This window comes from Oncorhynchus nerka, linkage group LG11, assembly GCF_034236695.1.
Source record: "Oncorhynchus nerka isolate Pitt River linkage group LG11, Oner_Uvic_2.0, whole genome shotgun sequence".
NCBI lineage: Eukaryota > Metazoa > Chordata > Actinopteri > Salmoniformes > Salmonidae > Oncorhynchus > Oncorhynchus nerka.
The window spans coordinates 9,636,635-9,649,085 of NC_088406.1; the positions used below are offsets into that span (position 1 = coordinate 9,636,635).

At 44.6% G+C, this 12,451-nt stretch overlaps 1 long non-coding RNA gene and 1 pseudogene across 3 annotated transcripts; one reads left to right on the forward strand and one right to left on the reverse strand.

Moving 5' to 3' along the window:
- Nucleotides 1-648: 648 nt before the first annotated feature.
- Nucleotides 649-5,058, reverse strand: LOC115118357 (uncharacterized). 3 transcript variants are annotated; one of them, XR_010464995.1, is made up of 5 exons: nucleotides 4,913-5,058; nucleotides 4,462-4,496; nucleotides 3,716-4,277; nucleotides 857-1,061; nucleotides 649-777 (listed from the first exon to the last, which is right to left on the reverse strand). It is a non-coding gene; the product is annotated as an uncharacterized LOC115118357 (long non-coding RNA). The 3 variants fall into 3 exon arrangements; XR_010464994.1 differs by lacking the exon at nucleotides 857-1,061; XR_010464993.1 differs by having other exon boundaries at nucleotides 649-1,061.
- Nucleotides 5,059-5,155: 97 nt separating this feature from the next.
- Nucleotides 5,156-7,216, forward strand: LOC115118356 (uncharacterized; annotated as a pseudogene).
- The last annotated feature ends 5,235 nt before the right edge of the window (nucleotides 7,217-12,451 follow it).

Below are 12,451 nucleotides of genomic sequence, written 5' to 3' on the forward strand. Positions count from 1 at the left end.
CTGTGACAGCATGGAATTCAAAGGAGGCATAGACAGATGGGTAAGGGGAGAAAAGAGAATGACCACAGATGAAACACTGCAAACACCGTGACCAGAAGCCTCCTGATTCGAGAACACGTGGGCGGACGAAGAGAGAGCTGGAACCCAGCAAACAGTGTTATCTGTGGTGATCCATGTTTCCTTCCTCCTGAGTCGGACTGGATACCAAGGCTGAGAACTCCTTGTTGGCAAGATCGGCAGTTCCAGACACCCGAGACCTGGAACTCACCTGAAGCGTGCGCGCTGGGACCACCAAGCTAGAGCTATTCAGCAGTGGAGCGCAATGGTCTGTGCAGAGAGGGAGAACAGGCTGAGCAGACACAGTAGTTGACAGGCTACAAATCGCTAATGCAAAGGAGATTGAATGACAGTGGTGATGTCAATGTTCAGGAGGAAAAGCTTACGTAGCAGGAATCTTATTGACTAAAATAATTCAAATGATACAGTACTGCAGTAGGCTAGCTGGCAGTGTCCATTGTTGTTGTTCTATCTCTCATAGTGCTGTTTCTTGTATTATGGTGGCCTGACCTTTAGAAAAGACTTTGTTGTCCTTTTTCTTTGACTTTTTCTACCCAACTATGCCTTTCTTCTGTTAACTAGATATTTTTTTAACATAATGGTGGTAATTAAGCATTACAACATGTCTAAAGTTGACAATCTTATTAAATCACTTTACCTCTGTCCTGTGAATTGGACTTGATTTGGGACACTCCTGTCCACCGTCTCTGACCCCAACCCCTGAAAACACAAACCATCAGCATTCAGGACTCAAGACTGCATAGTCTATCGAAATAAACCCCCCTGTTCTTTTCCTCACCTTGGGTTCAGGACTCAAGACTGCATAGTCTATCGAAATAAAACCCCCTGTTCTTTTCCTCACCTTGGGTTCAGGACTCAAGACTGCATAGTCTATCGAAATAAAACCCCCCTGTTCTTTTCCTCACCTTGGGTTCAGGACTCAAGACTGCATAGTCTATCGAAATAAAACCCCCCTGTTCTTTTCCTCACCTTGGGTAGGCTTCCTGAAAACCCAACCAACAGACACAGGAAGAACCGGAGGAGAAGAATGTCAGTTTCACATTCAAGCACCAACAACATTTACACGTGAGTAATTTAGCAGACACTCTTATGCAGAGAGACTTGCAGTTAGCGCATTCATCTCAAGGTAACTAGGTGAGACAACCACATATGAGTCATACTAAAGTCAAACTTTTCCTCATTAAAGCAGCTGTCAGCGGTCAGTTAAGTAAAAAAAAAAAAAGAAAGGACGAGTGTTCGTGCAAAACGGACTTGTTTTATTTCTAGTGTGACCACCATAGAAGCTATCATTATGCACTTTAACTGGGGAGCGATGCTTATCATTATGCACTTTAACTGGGGAGCGATGCTTATCATTATGCACTTTAACTGGGGAGCGATGCTTATCATTATGCACTTTAACTGGGGAGCGATGCTTATCATTATGCACTTTAACTGGGGAGCGATGCTTATCATTATGCACTTTAACTGGGGAGCGATGCTTACTACTAGTGTGCATTTGTATTTGCCAAAGGGTCAAATCATTACATCTCTAACAAGCTCTGTACACAAAACGTTATTCTTTTTTTTTTTTTACTATTTATTGGCTAGATATTTAAACTCTCTGTATGGTAAAGCGTTACATGTCTGGCTGAAAAGGCTTAGGAGTCACATCTCATTCTAGATGCGTTAACAACCTAATCACATCTCATTCTAGATACGTTAACAATCTAGTCACATCTCATTCTAGATACGTTAACAGTCTAATCACATCTCATTCTAGATACGTTAACAATCTAGTCACATCTCATTCTAGATACGTTAACAGTCTAATCACATCTCATTCTAGATACGTTAACAATCTAGTCACATCTCATTCTAGATACGTTAACAATTTAGTCACATCTCATTCTAGATACGTTAACAGTCTAATCACATCTCATTCTAGATACGTTAACAACCTAGTCACATCTCATTCTAGATACGTTAACAACCTAGTCACATCTCATTCTAGATACGTTAACAATCTAGTCACATCTCATTCTAGATACGTTAACAGTCTAATCACATCTCATTCTAGATACGTTAACAATCTAGTCACATCTCATTCTAGATACGTTAACAATCTAATCACATCTCATTCTAGATACGTTAACAGTCTAACAACCTAATCACATCTCATTCTAGATAACAGTCTAATAACAGATCTAACAAAGTCACATCTCATTCTAGATACGTTAACAGTCTAATCACATCTCATTCTAGATACGTTAACAATCTAGTCACATCTCATTCTAGATACGTTAACAACCTAATCACATCTCATTCTAGATACGTTAACAACCTAATCACATCTCATTCTAGATACGTTAACAGTCTAATCACATCTCATTCTAGATACGTTAACAATCTAGTCACATCTCATTCTAGATACGTTAACAGTCTAGTCACATCTCATTCTAGATACGTTAACAACCTAATCACATCTCATTCTAGATACGTTAACAACCTAATCACATCTCATTCTAGATACGTTAACAGTCTAATCACATCTCATTCTAGATCGTTAACAACATCTCATTCTAGATACGTTAACAGTCTAGTCACATCTCATTCTAGATACGTTAACAGTCTAGTCACATCTCATTCTAGATACGTTAACAGTCTAGTCACATCTCATTCTAGATACGTTAACAGTCTAATCACATCTCATTCTAGATACGTTAACAGTCTAATCACATCTCATTCTAGATACGTTAACAGTCTAATCACATCTCATTCTAGATACGTTAACAGTCTAGTCACATCTCATTCTAGATACGTTAACAATCTAGTCACATCTCATTCTAGATACGTTAACAATCTAATCACATCTCATTCTAGATACGTTAACAGTCTAATCACATCTCATTCTAGATACGTTAACAATCTAATCACATCTCATTCTAGATACGTTAACAATCTAATCACATCTCATTCTAGATACGTTAACAGTCTAATCACATCTCATTCTAGATAACAATCTAGTCACATCTCATTTAACAATCTAATCACATCTCATTCTAGATACGTTAACAATCTAATCACATCTCATTCTAGATACGTTAACAATCTAATCACATCTCATTCTAGATACGTTAACAGTCTAATCACATCTCATTCTAGATACGTTAACAATCTAATCACATCTCATTCTAGATACGTTAACAATCTAATCACATCTCATTCTAGATACGTTAACAGTCTAATCACATCTCATTCTAGATACGTTAACAATCTAATCACATCTCATTCTAGATACGTTAACAATCTAATCACATCTCATTCTAGATACGTTAACAGTCTAATCACATCTCATTCTAGATACGTTAACAGTCTAGTCACATCTCATTCTAGATACTGTCTTTTGCGAGACAGATTGGTAACCAAGTGAATAATGTTGTAGTGTGCGACGGTCGTTTAAATGCGATGGGCTCAGCGATGTTAGGGTTTTAAAAGTCGTGCCTGCCTGGCAGACCCCACTTAGCCCCGAGTCACACGTGGATGGGACAAGTTATATACACACACTCAGTCTGAAGTAGCTTTAATGTCTTGTTCTCCTACCCAGACCTATTACATTAATGAGAGCCCTCAGACGTCCCCTGTCCGGTACACCTACCCCACATCTAGCAGGATACAGGGCTGGTCCTCAGGCAGGTTCAGCAGCCCTCTAGGACATCATGCCCATCTAGCAGGATACAGGGCTGGTCCTCAGGCAGGTTCAGCAGCTCCACAGCCTTCTAGGACATCATGCCCATCTAGCAGGATACAGGGCTGGTCCTCAGGCAGGTTCAGCAGCCCTCTAGGACATCATGACCATCTAGCAGGATACAGGGCTGGTCCTCAGGCAGGTTCAGCAGCTCCACAGCCCTCTAGGACATCATGCCCATCTAGCAGGATACAGGGCTGGTCCTCAGGCAGGTTCAGCAGCTCCACAGCCTTCTAGGACATCATGCCCATCTAGCAGGATACAGGGCTGGTCCTCAGGCAGGTTCAGCAGCCCTCTAGGACATCATGCCCATCTAGCAGGATACAGGGCTGGTCCTCAGGCAGGTTCAGCAGCTCCACAGCCCTCTAGGACATCATGCCCATCTAGCAGGATACAGGGCTGGTCCTCAGGCAGGTTCAGCAGCTCCACAGCCCTCTAGGACATCTGGCCCTGGATCTCAATCACCCGAGAACTGGAAATCAATGAGGAAATTCTTGAACTGTTGATTACTTAGTATAATGTAATATGATTAAAGGTAACTATGTCTCAAACAGATTCTATCAAGGACAGCCTCTGATCAGAATATAAATGTTAAATGCAACGACTGATTCATATTCTGCAGCCCATAAGAGGTCATTGTCAAACTCTGGACTCACTTTTGAAAATATTTCTTGGCCTCTTCGTTGTAGAACTGCATAATGAGTAGAAATCAAAACAGAAGAAGTTAAGTGCTGTATCAATCAAATCAAATCAAATGTATTTATATAGCCCTTCGTACATCAGCTGATCTCTCAAAGTGCTGTACAGAAACCCAGCCTAAAACCCCAAACAGCAAGCAATGCAGGTGTAAAAGCACCTCAAATGTATAAAGTCCATTGTACATCAGTAGAGTGTTTAGCTAGCTATACATAAACCCAGCCTAAAACCCCAAATGTAGTGCACATAATGAACTAAATTAATGACCAGTCACTTGGTATGTAGGCATTTGAGAGCAGAACACTAGAGAACAAACTTAGCAAACGTTAAGTCTTCCTACAGTTAGCGGCTAACAGGGCGCTAGCTAGCTCTCATTACTGTCTTTAAAACCAGTGAACATGTCATACTAACCATTTTTAAGCGGGGCAATATGCTCTGGTTTTCGACAACTTGAGGCCATGTTTTTTTTTGTTTTGTTTAATACAAGTTATCCAACAGTGATCGATTGAAACCAAAATAAGTTGTTCTGATGTCGAGCCCCAGCTCTATCCGGACATGTCAGTATGACGTAGAATGTCTGCGCCAAAGGGGGCAAGTGATTTAAGGAGGCAGCCACAGTTTAAAATTGAAAAATACTTTCAGAAACGACTTCAACAACTAAAACTTGAATTAAATGCATATATAAACCCAATTTTAAATCATACGAAAAATTCAGTTGCACAGACTATAGCAAACTCTTTACATAATACCCGAGAGGAAGTGGTGACATTTGATAACGTTCAAGCCTCAATTCCTCTTATATAATTTCATGTCAGAATACGTTTTTGTGACCACTTAACATTTCAATCGACTCTCGTGTCTGCTATACATTTTACCGGATACCACCCCTGTATTTTCTCCATGGTCGCTGTACCTGCTGCTACGGGAGGTCAGTCGGCGATTGGGGAGCGAAGCGTACAGATTTTCAACTATCAGAAACGCACCGACTCATTCCCTCCGCTGCGCCAAAGGTCAAGAAAACAGAACGATGTCAGTAGCAGCAGGTTCTATAATTGGAGCCAGAACCTGTAGAGGCGAGGTAACCGCACAGCGGATTTACAAATGTCAGCAGGTGTCAACAAGGGACATTCGGGCAAGTTCCTGGGAACCGGAAAATGAAAACCTCAAAGATAATGCCTTTGAATGAATGGAGTTAAGAGCACAGAGCTCAAATACTTTTTAGCCTAAAACATGAGAACAGACTGGGTTATGGGACATTACCTCAAGTTTGTTCAATTTGTGATTTACTTTTATTAGACATTGATGCTCAACCCTCCGTCAAATGAGCAACTGTTCTGCCCAGTGTACAGCCTATGTCCCAGGGTAAACTAGTAATAACAGTACACAGGATGACGTGTTGGAATAGCAGAGGTGTTGTCATGGCCACCTTTCACCCTGAAACCTTTGGGTCACCTCAGCAGCTCCAAGAATTCAGCACGGTCATGCTCAACCTGGCAGAGCAGCAGTCAGGCCGGTTTCGACCTCACCCAGAGGTCCTGTACTCCACCCGGGCTCACAGCTGGAGGAGCAAAAACAACCAGTCAGACTTCCCACCTCTTCACAGGAGCAGAACGGCCTACTACGACATCCTCAGAGAGTGTCCCCAAGTAAAGACCGCCTACTAGAAGCAGTCGTTCATCTACCACCCAGACAAGAACCCCGACAATGAGGAGGCCACCCAGACAAGAACCCCGACAACGAGGAAACCAGCCAGCGTTTCTCTGAGATCAGTGAGGCCTTTAGCGTGCTGGGGAGCATGGCCCTGAGGAGGAAGTACGACCACAGCATCTTCAGTGGGTCAGACGTCCAGGAGGCTGGCAGACCCTCGGAACGGGAGTCCACCTACAACAGCAGAGCCTCTAGCCCACAGCAGTATCAACAACAGCAGAGCCTCTAGCCCACAGCAGTATCAACAACACCAGAGACTCTAGCCCACAGCAGTATCAACAACACCAGAGCCTCTAGCCCACAGCAGTATCAACAACACCAGAGCCTCTAGCCCACAGCAGTATCAACAACAGCAGAGATCCCCATGGTTCTCCAACGTTGGAGGGAAGGCCATGTTTGACCTTGATGCCTTCTTCCAGGCTCACTATGGTGAGCAGCTGCAGAGGGAGAAGGAGCTGAGGTCCAGAAGGGCCCAGTACCAGCAGAAACAGCAGCACGATTATAAGCAGTGGAAGCTGGGGAAGATGTTGGAGATTACTGTAGGGGTGCTGCTGGCCAATGGGGGGAGTCATCTTCTTCACTATCACCGGGTCCTGATTGTAGCGGTGCTGCTGGCCATGAGGGGTCAGGGGTCATCTTCACTATCACCAGGTCCTGATTGTAGGGGTGCTGCTGGCCATGAGGAGTCAGGGGTCATCTTCACTATCACCAGGTCCTGATTGTAGGGGTGCTGCTGGCCATGAGGAGTCAGGGGTCATCTTCACTATCACCGGGTCCTGATTGTAGGGGTGCTGCTGGCCATCAGGGGTCAGGGGTCTTCTTCACTATCACCAGGTCCTGAAATAGATCTTAACCAACCTGTCCCTGCCTGCCTGTTGAGGTTTTGTTTTTGGACTGGTGGTTTCCCTCTCCACGGGTCCTTCTCACAGCAAACCACTGACATTTAAGAACACCACCAGATACTGATGTCGTTAATGGGCCCTCCTCTCCATAGTGTCATTATCAGAATTGATACCAGGCATTTAGCCCACTTCGTTCCTACACAATTGATTATAGCCACACCTACATGGTCATGGTATTCTTAAAAACTCAATCAAACCACAATGGATTGTTTATACAGAGATGTTTTCATTTATTAGGATCCCTATTGGCTACAGCAAATGTAGCAGCTACTGTCCACACAAAACATGATACACATGACAAGAGTACAGAACAGTTATAGACAACATAAGATAATATATTAAGTAAAAGATAGCATAAGAGTAAATTATGACGACAAAACTGAATTGTGGTTACTTTTAGAGTTCTCAGATGACGACCTCATAACTGGTTCTATGGGTTCAGTCAGAGTTTGATAATGGGGGTGTTTAACATTGCAGACGATTTTAAGGTCTAGACTGACTGATCTACAAATCACCTTGCATTATAAATAACTACTTAATATTATTTGTGGATCAGTCAGTCACAATATACCCATGATGCACTACATGACCAAAAGTATGTGGACACCTACTCGTTGAACATCCATTCCAAAGTCATGGGCATTAATATGGAGTTGGTCCCCACTTGCTGCTGTAACGGCCTCCACTCTTCTGGGAAGGCTTTCCACTGGATGTTGTGATTTTGCCCGACCTAATGACCTTCATTTTTTATTAACCAGTCTGAAATATATATTTTTCTTTGCGACTCTGCCTGTTAAATCTTCAGAGCTGCTACTTAATTATGCTTCCTGCTTTACTGCCTGAGACAACTATATTGTAGTCTATGGGCCCGTATCCACAAAGTATTCAATGTCATATTAATGTTGTTCATTTATGATGTTAAAAGCTAAACTGATTTTAAATCAGCAGTCCTACAGTGAGATGTTTTTATGGCTAACAGGCCCTTGGCCCTAATTTATCAACGTGACACTATTTAAGTAGACCTATTTGTTAAATATTCATGCATATTAACACACAATTATACAAGCATATGCCTAATACATGACACTGGTGGTCTCTTTGTAGAATATACAGCACCTTTGGAAAATATTCAGACCCCTTGAATTTTTTCCACATTTTGTTACGTTACAGCCTTTTTCTAAAATGGATGACTTTTTCCCCTCATCAATCTACACACAATACCCCATAATGACATCACAATACCCCATAATGACATCACAATACCCCCATAAAGCAAACACAGGTTTTTAGAAAAACCTGGTTGCAAAATAGCCAGAAATATCACATTTACATAAGTATTAGACCCTTTACTCAATACTTTGTTGAAATATGTTTGGCAGCGATTACAGCCTTGACTTTTCTTTTTTCTCATGGTCAGAAGAGTCGTTAGGTGCCTTTTAGCAAACTCCAAGTGGGCTGTCGTGCTTTTTACTGAGCAGTGGCTTCCATCTGGCCCCTCTACCATAAAGGCCTCATTGGAGTGCTTCTCTCATCTCCACAGAGGAACTGGAGCTTTGTTAGAATGACTATCAGATTCTTGGTCACCTCCCTGACCAAGGCCCTTCTCCCCCGATTGCTCAGTTTGGCCATGCAGCCATCTCTAGGAAGAGTCTTGGTGGTTCCAAATGTCTTCTATTTAAGAACGATAGGGGCCACTGTGTTCTTGGGGACCTTCATAAATGTTGGGGACCTGCATAAATGTTTTGGTACCCTTCCCCAGATCTGTGGCTTGACACAATCCCATCTCGGAGCTCTACAGACAATTCCTTCGACCTTGTGTCTTTGTTTTTGCTCTGACATGCACTGTCAACTGTGGGACCTTATATAGACAGCTGTGTGCCTTTCCAAATCAATTGAAATTACCACAGGTTGACTCCGATCAACTTGTAGAAACATCAAGGATGATCAATGGTAACAGGATGCACCTGAGTTTAATTTTGAGTCTCATAGTAAAGGGTCTGAATACTTATGTAAATAAGGTGTTATATATATATATATATATATATATATATATATATATATATACATACATTTCTAAAAACCTGCTTTTGTACAGCCGTGGCCAAATGTTGGGAATGACACAAATATTAATTTTCACAAAATCTGCTGCCTCAGTTTGTATGATGGCAATTTGCATATACTCCAGAATGTTATAAAGATTGATCAGATGAATTGCAATTAATTGCAAAGTCCCTCTTTGCCATGCAAATGAACTGAATCCCCCAAAAACATTTCCACTGCATTTCAGCCCTGCCACAAAAGGATCAGCTGACATGTCAGTGATTCTCTCGTCAACCCAGGTGTGAGTATTGACGAGAACACGGCTGGAGATCACTGACATGTCAGCTGATCCTTTTGTGGCAGGGCTGAAATGCAGTGGAAATGTTTTGGGGGGATTCAGTTCATTTGCATGGCAAAGAGGGACTGGTGAGTGAGTTTGAATAACAGACTGAAAGCTTCAAAAGGAGGGTGGTGCTTGGAATCATTGTTCTTCCTCTGTCAACCATGGTTACCTGCAAGGAAATATGTCATCATTGCTTTGCACAAAAAGGGCTTCACAGGCAAGGATATTGCTGCCAGTAAGATTGCACCTAAATCAACCATTTATTGGATCGTCAAGAACTTCAAGGAGAGCGGTTCAATTGTTGTGAAGAAGGCTTCAGGGCGCCCAAGAAAGTCCAGCAAGTGCCAGGACCGTCTCCTAAAGTTGATTCAGCTGCGGGATCGGGGCACCACCAGTACAGAGCTTGCTCAGGAATGGCAGCAGGCAGGTGTGAGTGCATCTGCACGCACAGTGAGGCAAAGACTTTTGGAGGATGGCCTGGTGTCAAGAAGGGCAGCAAAGAAGCCACTTCTCTCCAGGAAAAACATCAGGGACAGACTGATATTCTGCAAAAGGTACAGGAATTGGACTGCTGAGGACTGAGGTAAAGTCATTTTCTCTGATGAATCCCTTTCCGATTGTTTGGGGCATCTGGAAAAAAGCTTGTCCAGAGAAGACAAGGTGAGCGCTACCATCAGTCCTGTGTCATGCCAACAGTAAAGCATCCTGAAACCATTCATGTGTGGGGTTGCTTCTCAGCCAAGGGAGTGGGCTCACTCACAAGGGAGTGGGCTCACTCAACTTCTCCCAACCATCCAGGAACAGTTTGGTGAACAATGCCTTTTCCAGCATGATGGAGCACTTTGCCATAAGGCAAAAGTGATAACTAAGTGCCTCGGGGAACAAAACATCGATATTTTGGGTCCATGGCCAGGAAACTCCCCAGACCTTAATTCCCTTGAGAACTTGTGGTCAATCCTCAAGGAGGTGGGTGGACAAACAAAAACCCACAAATTCTGACAAACTCCAAGCATTGATTATGTAAGAATGGGCTGCCATCAGTCAGGATGTGGCCCATAAGTTAATTGACAGCATGCCAGGACAGATTGCAGAGGTCATGAAAAAGAAGGGTCAACACTGCAAATATTGACTCTTTGCATCAACTTCATGTAATTGTCAATAAAAGTCTTTGACACTTATGAAATGCTTGTCATTATACTTCAGTATTCCATAGTAACATCTGACAAAAAATATCTAAAGACACTGAAGCAGCAGGCTTAGAAAATGTATATTTGTCATTCTCAAAACTTTTGGCCACGACTGTAGATTGAGGGATAAAAATAATAATAACTTAAGAAAATGTTTTTTTTTTTTTAAATCAATGGGTCTGAATACTTTCCAAATGCAGGAGTCTCTGCCTCTGCAGTGGTGCAGGAGTCTCTGCCTCTGCAGTGGTGCAGGAGTCTCTGCCTCTGCAGTGGTGCAGGAGTCTCTGCCTCTGCAGTGGTGCAGGAGTCTCTGCAGTGGTGCAGGAGTCTCTGCAGTGGTGTAGGAGTCTCTGCACAGGAGTCTCTGCAGTGGTGCAGGAGTCTCTGCAGTGGTGCAGGAGTCTCTGCAGTGGTGCAGGAGTCTCTGCAGTGGTGCAGGAGTCTCTGCCTCTGCAGTGGTGCAGGAGTCTCTGCAGTGGTGCAGGAGTCTCTGCAGTGGTGCAGGAGTCTCTGCAGTGGTGCAGGAGTCTCTGTCTCTGCAGTGGTGCAGGAGTCTCTGTCTCTGCAGTGGTGCAGGAGTCTCTGTCTCTGCAGTGGTGCAGGAGTCTCTGTCTCTGCAGTGGTGCAGGAGTCTCTGTCTCTGCAGTGGTGCAGGAGTCTCTGTCTCTGCAGTGGTGCAGGAGTCTCTGCAGTGGTGCAGGAGTCTCTGCAGTGGTGCAGGAGTCTCTGCAGTGGTGCAGAGACCAGTGGTGCAGGAGTCTCTGCAGTGGTGCAGGAGTCTCTGCCTCTGCAGTGGTGCAGGAGTCTCTGCCTCTGCAGTGGTGCAGGAGTCTCTGCAGTGGTGCAGGAGTCTCTGCAGTGGTGCAGGAGTCTCTGCAGTGGTGCAGGAGTCTCTGCAGTGGTGCAGGAGTCTCTGCCTAGTCTCTGCCTCTGCAGTGGTGCAGGAGTCTCTGCCTCTGCAGTGGTGCAGGAGTCTCTGCAGTGGTGCAGGAGTCTCTGTCTCTGCAGTAGTGCAGGAGTCTCTGTCTCTGCAGTGGTGCAGGAGTCTCTGTCTCTGCAGTGGTGCAGGAGTCTCTGCAGTGGTGCAGGAGTCTCTGCCTCTGCAGTAGTGCAGGAGTCTCTGTCTCTGCAGTGGTGCAGGAGTCTCTGCATCTGCAGTGGTGCAGGAGTCTCTGTCTCTGCAGTGGTGCAGGAGTCTCTGCAGTGGTGCAGGAGTCTCTGCAGTGGTGCAGGAGTCTCTGCCTCTGCAGTGGTGCAGGAGTCTCTGCAGTGGTGCAGGAGTCTCTGCAGTGGTGCAGGAGTCTCTGCAGTGGTGCAGGAGTCTCTGCCTAGTCTCTGCCTCTGCAGTGGTGCAGGAGTCTCTGCCTCTGCAGTGGTGCAGGAGTCTCTGCCTCTGCAGTGGTGCAGGAGTCTCTGCCTCTGCAGTGGTGCAGGAGTCTCTGTCTCTGCAGTAGTGCAGGAGTCTCTGTCTCTGCAGTGGTGCAGGAGTCTCTGTCTCTGCAGTGGTGCAGGAGTCTCTGTCTCTGCAGTGGTGCAGGAGTCTCTGTCTCTGCAGTGGTGCAGGAGTCTCTGCAGTGGTGCAGGAGTCTCTGCCTCTGCAGTGGTGCAGGAGTCTCTGTCTCTGCAGTGGTGCAGGAGTCTCTGCCTCTGCAGTGGTGCAGGAGTCTCTGCCTCTGCAGTGGTGCAGGAGTCTCTGCCTCTGCAGTGGTGCAGGAGTCTCTGCCTCTGCAGTGGTGCAGGAGTCTCTGCCTCTGCAGTGGTGCAGGAGTCT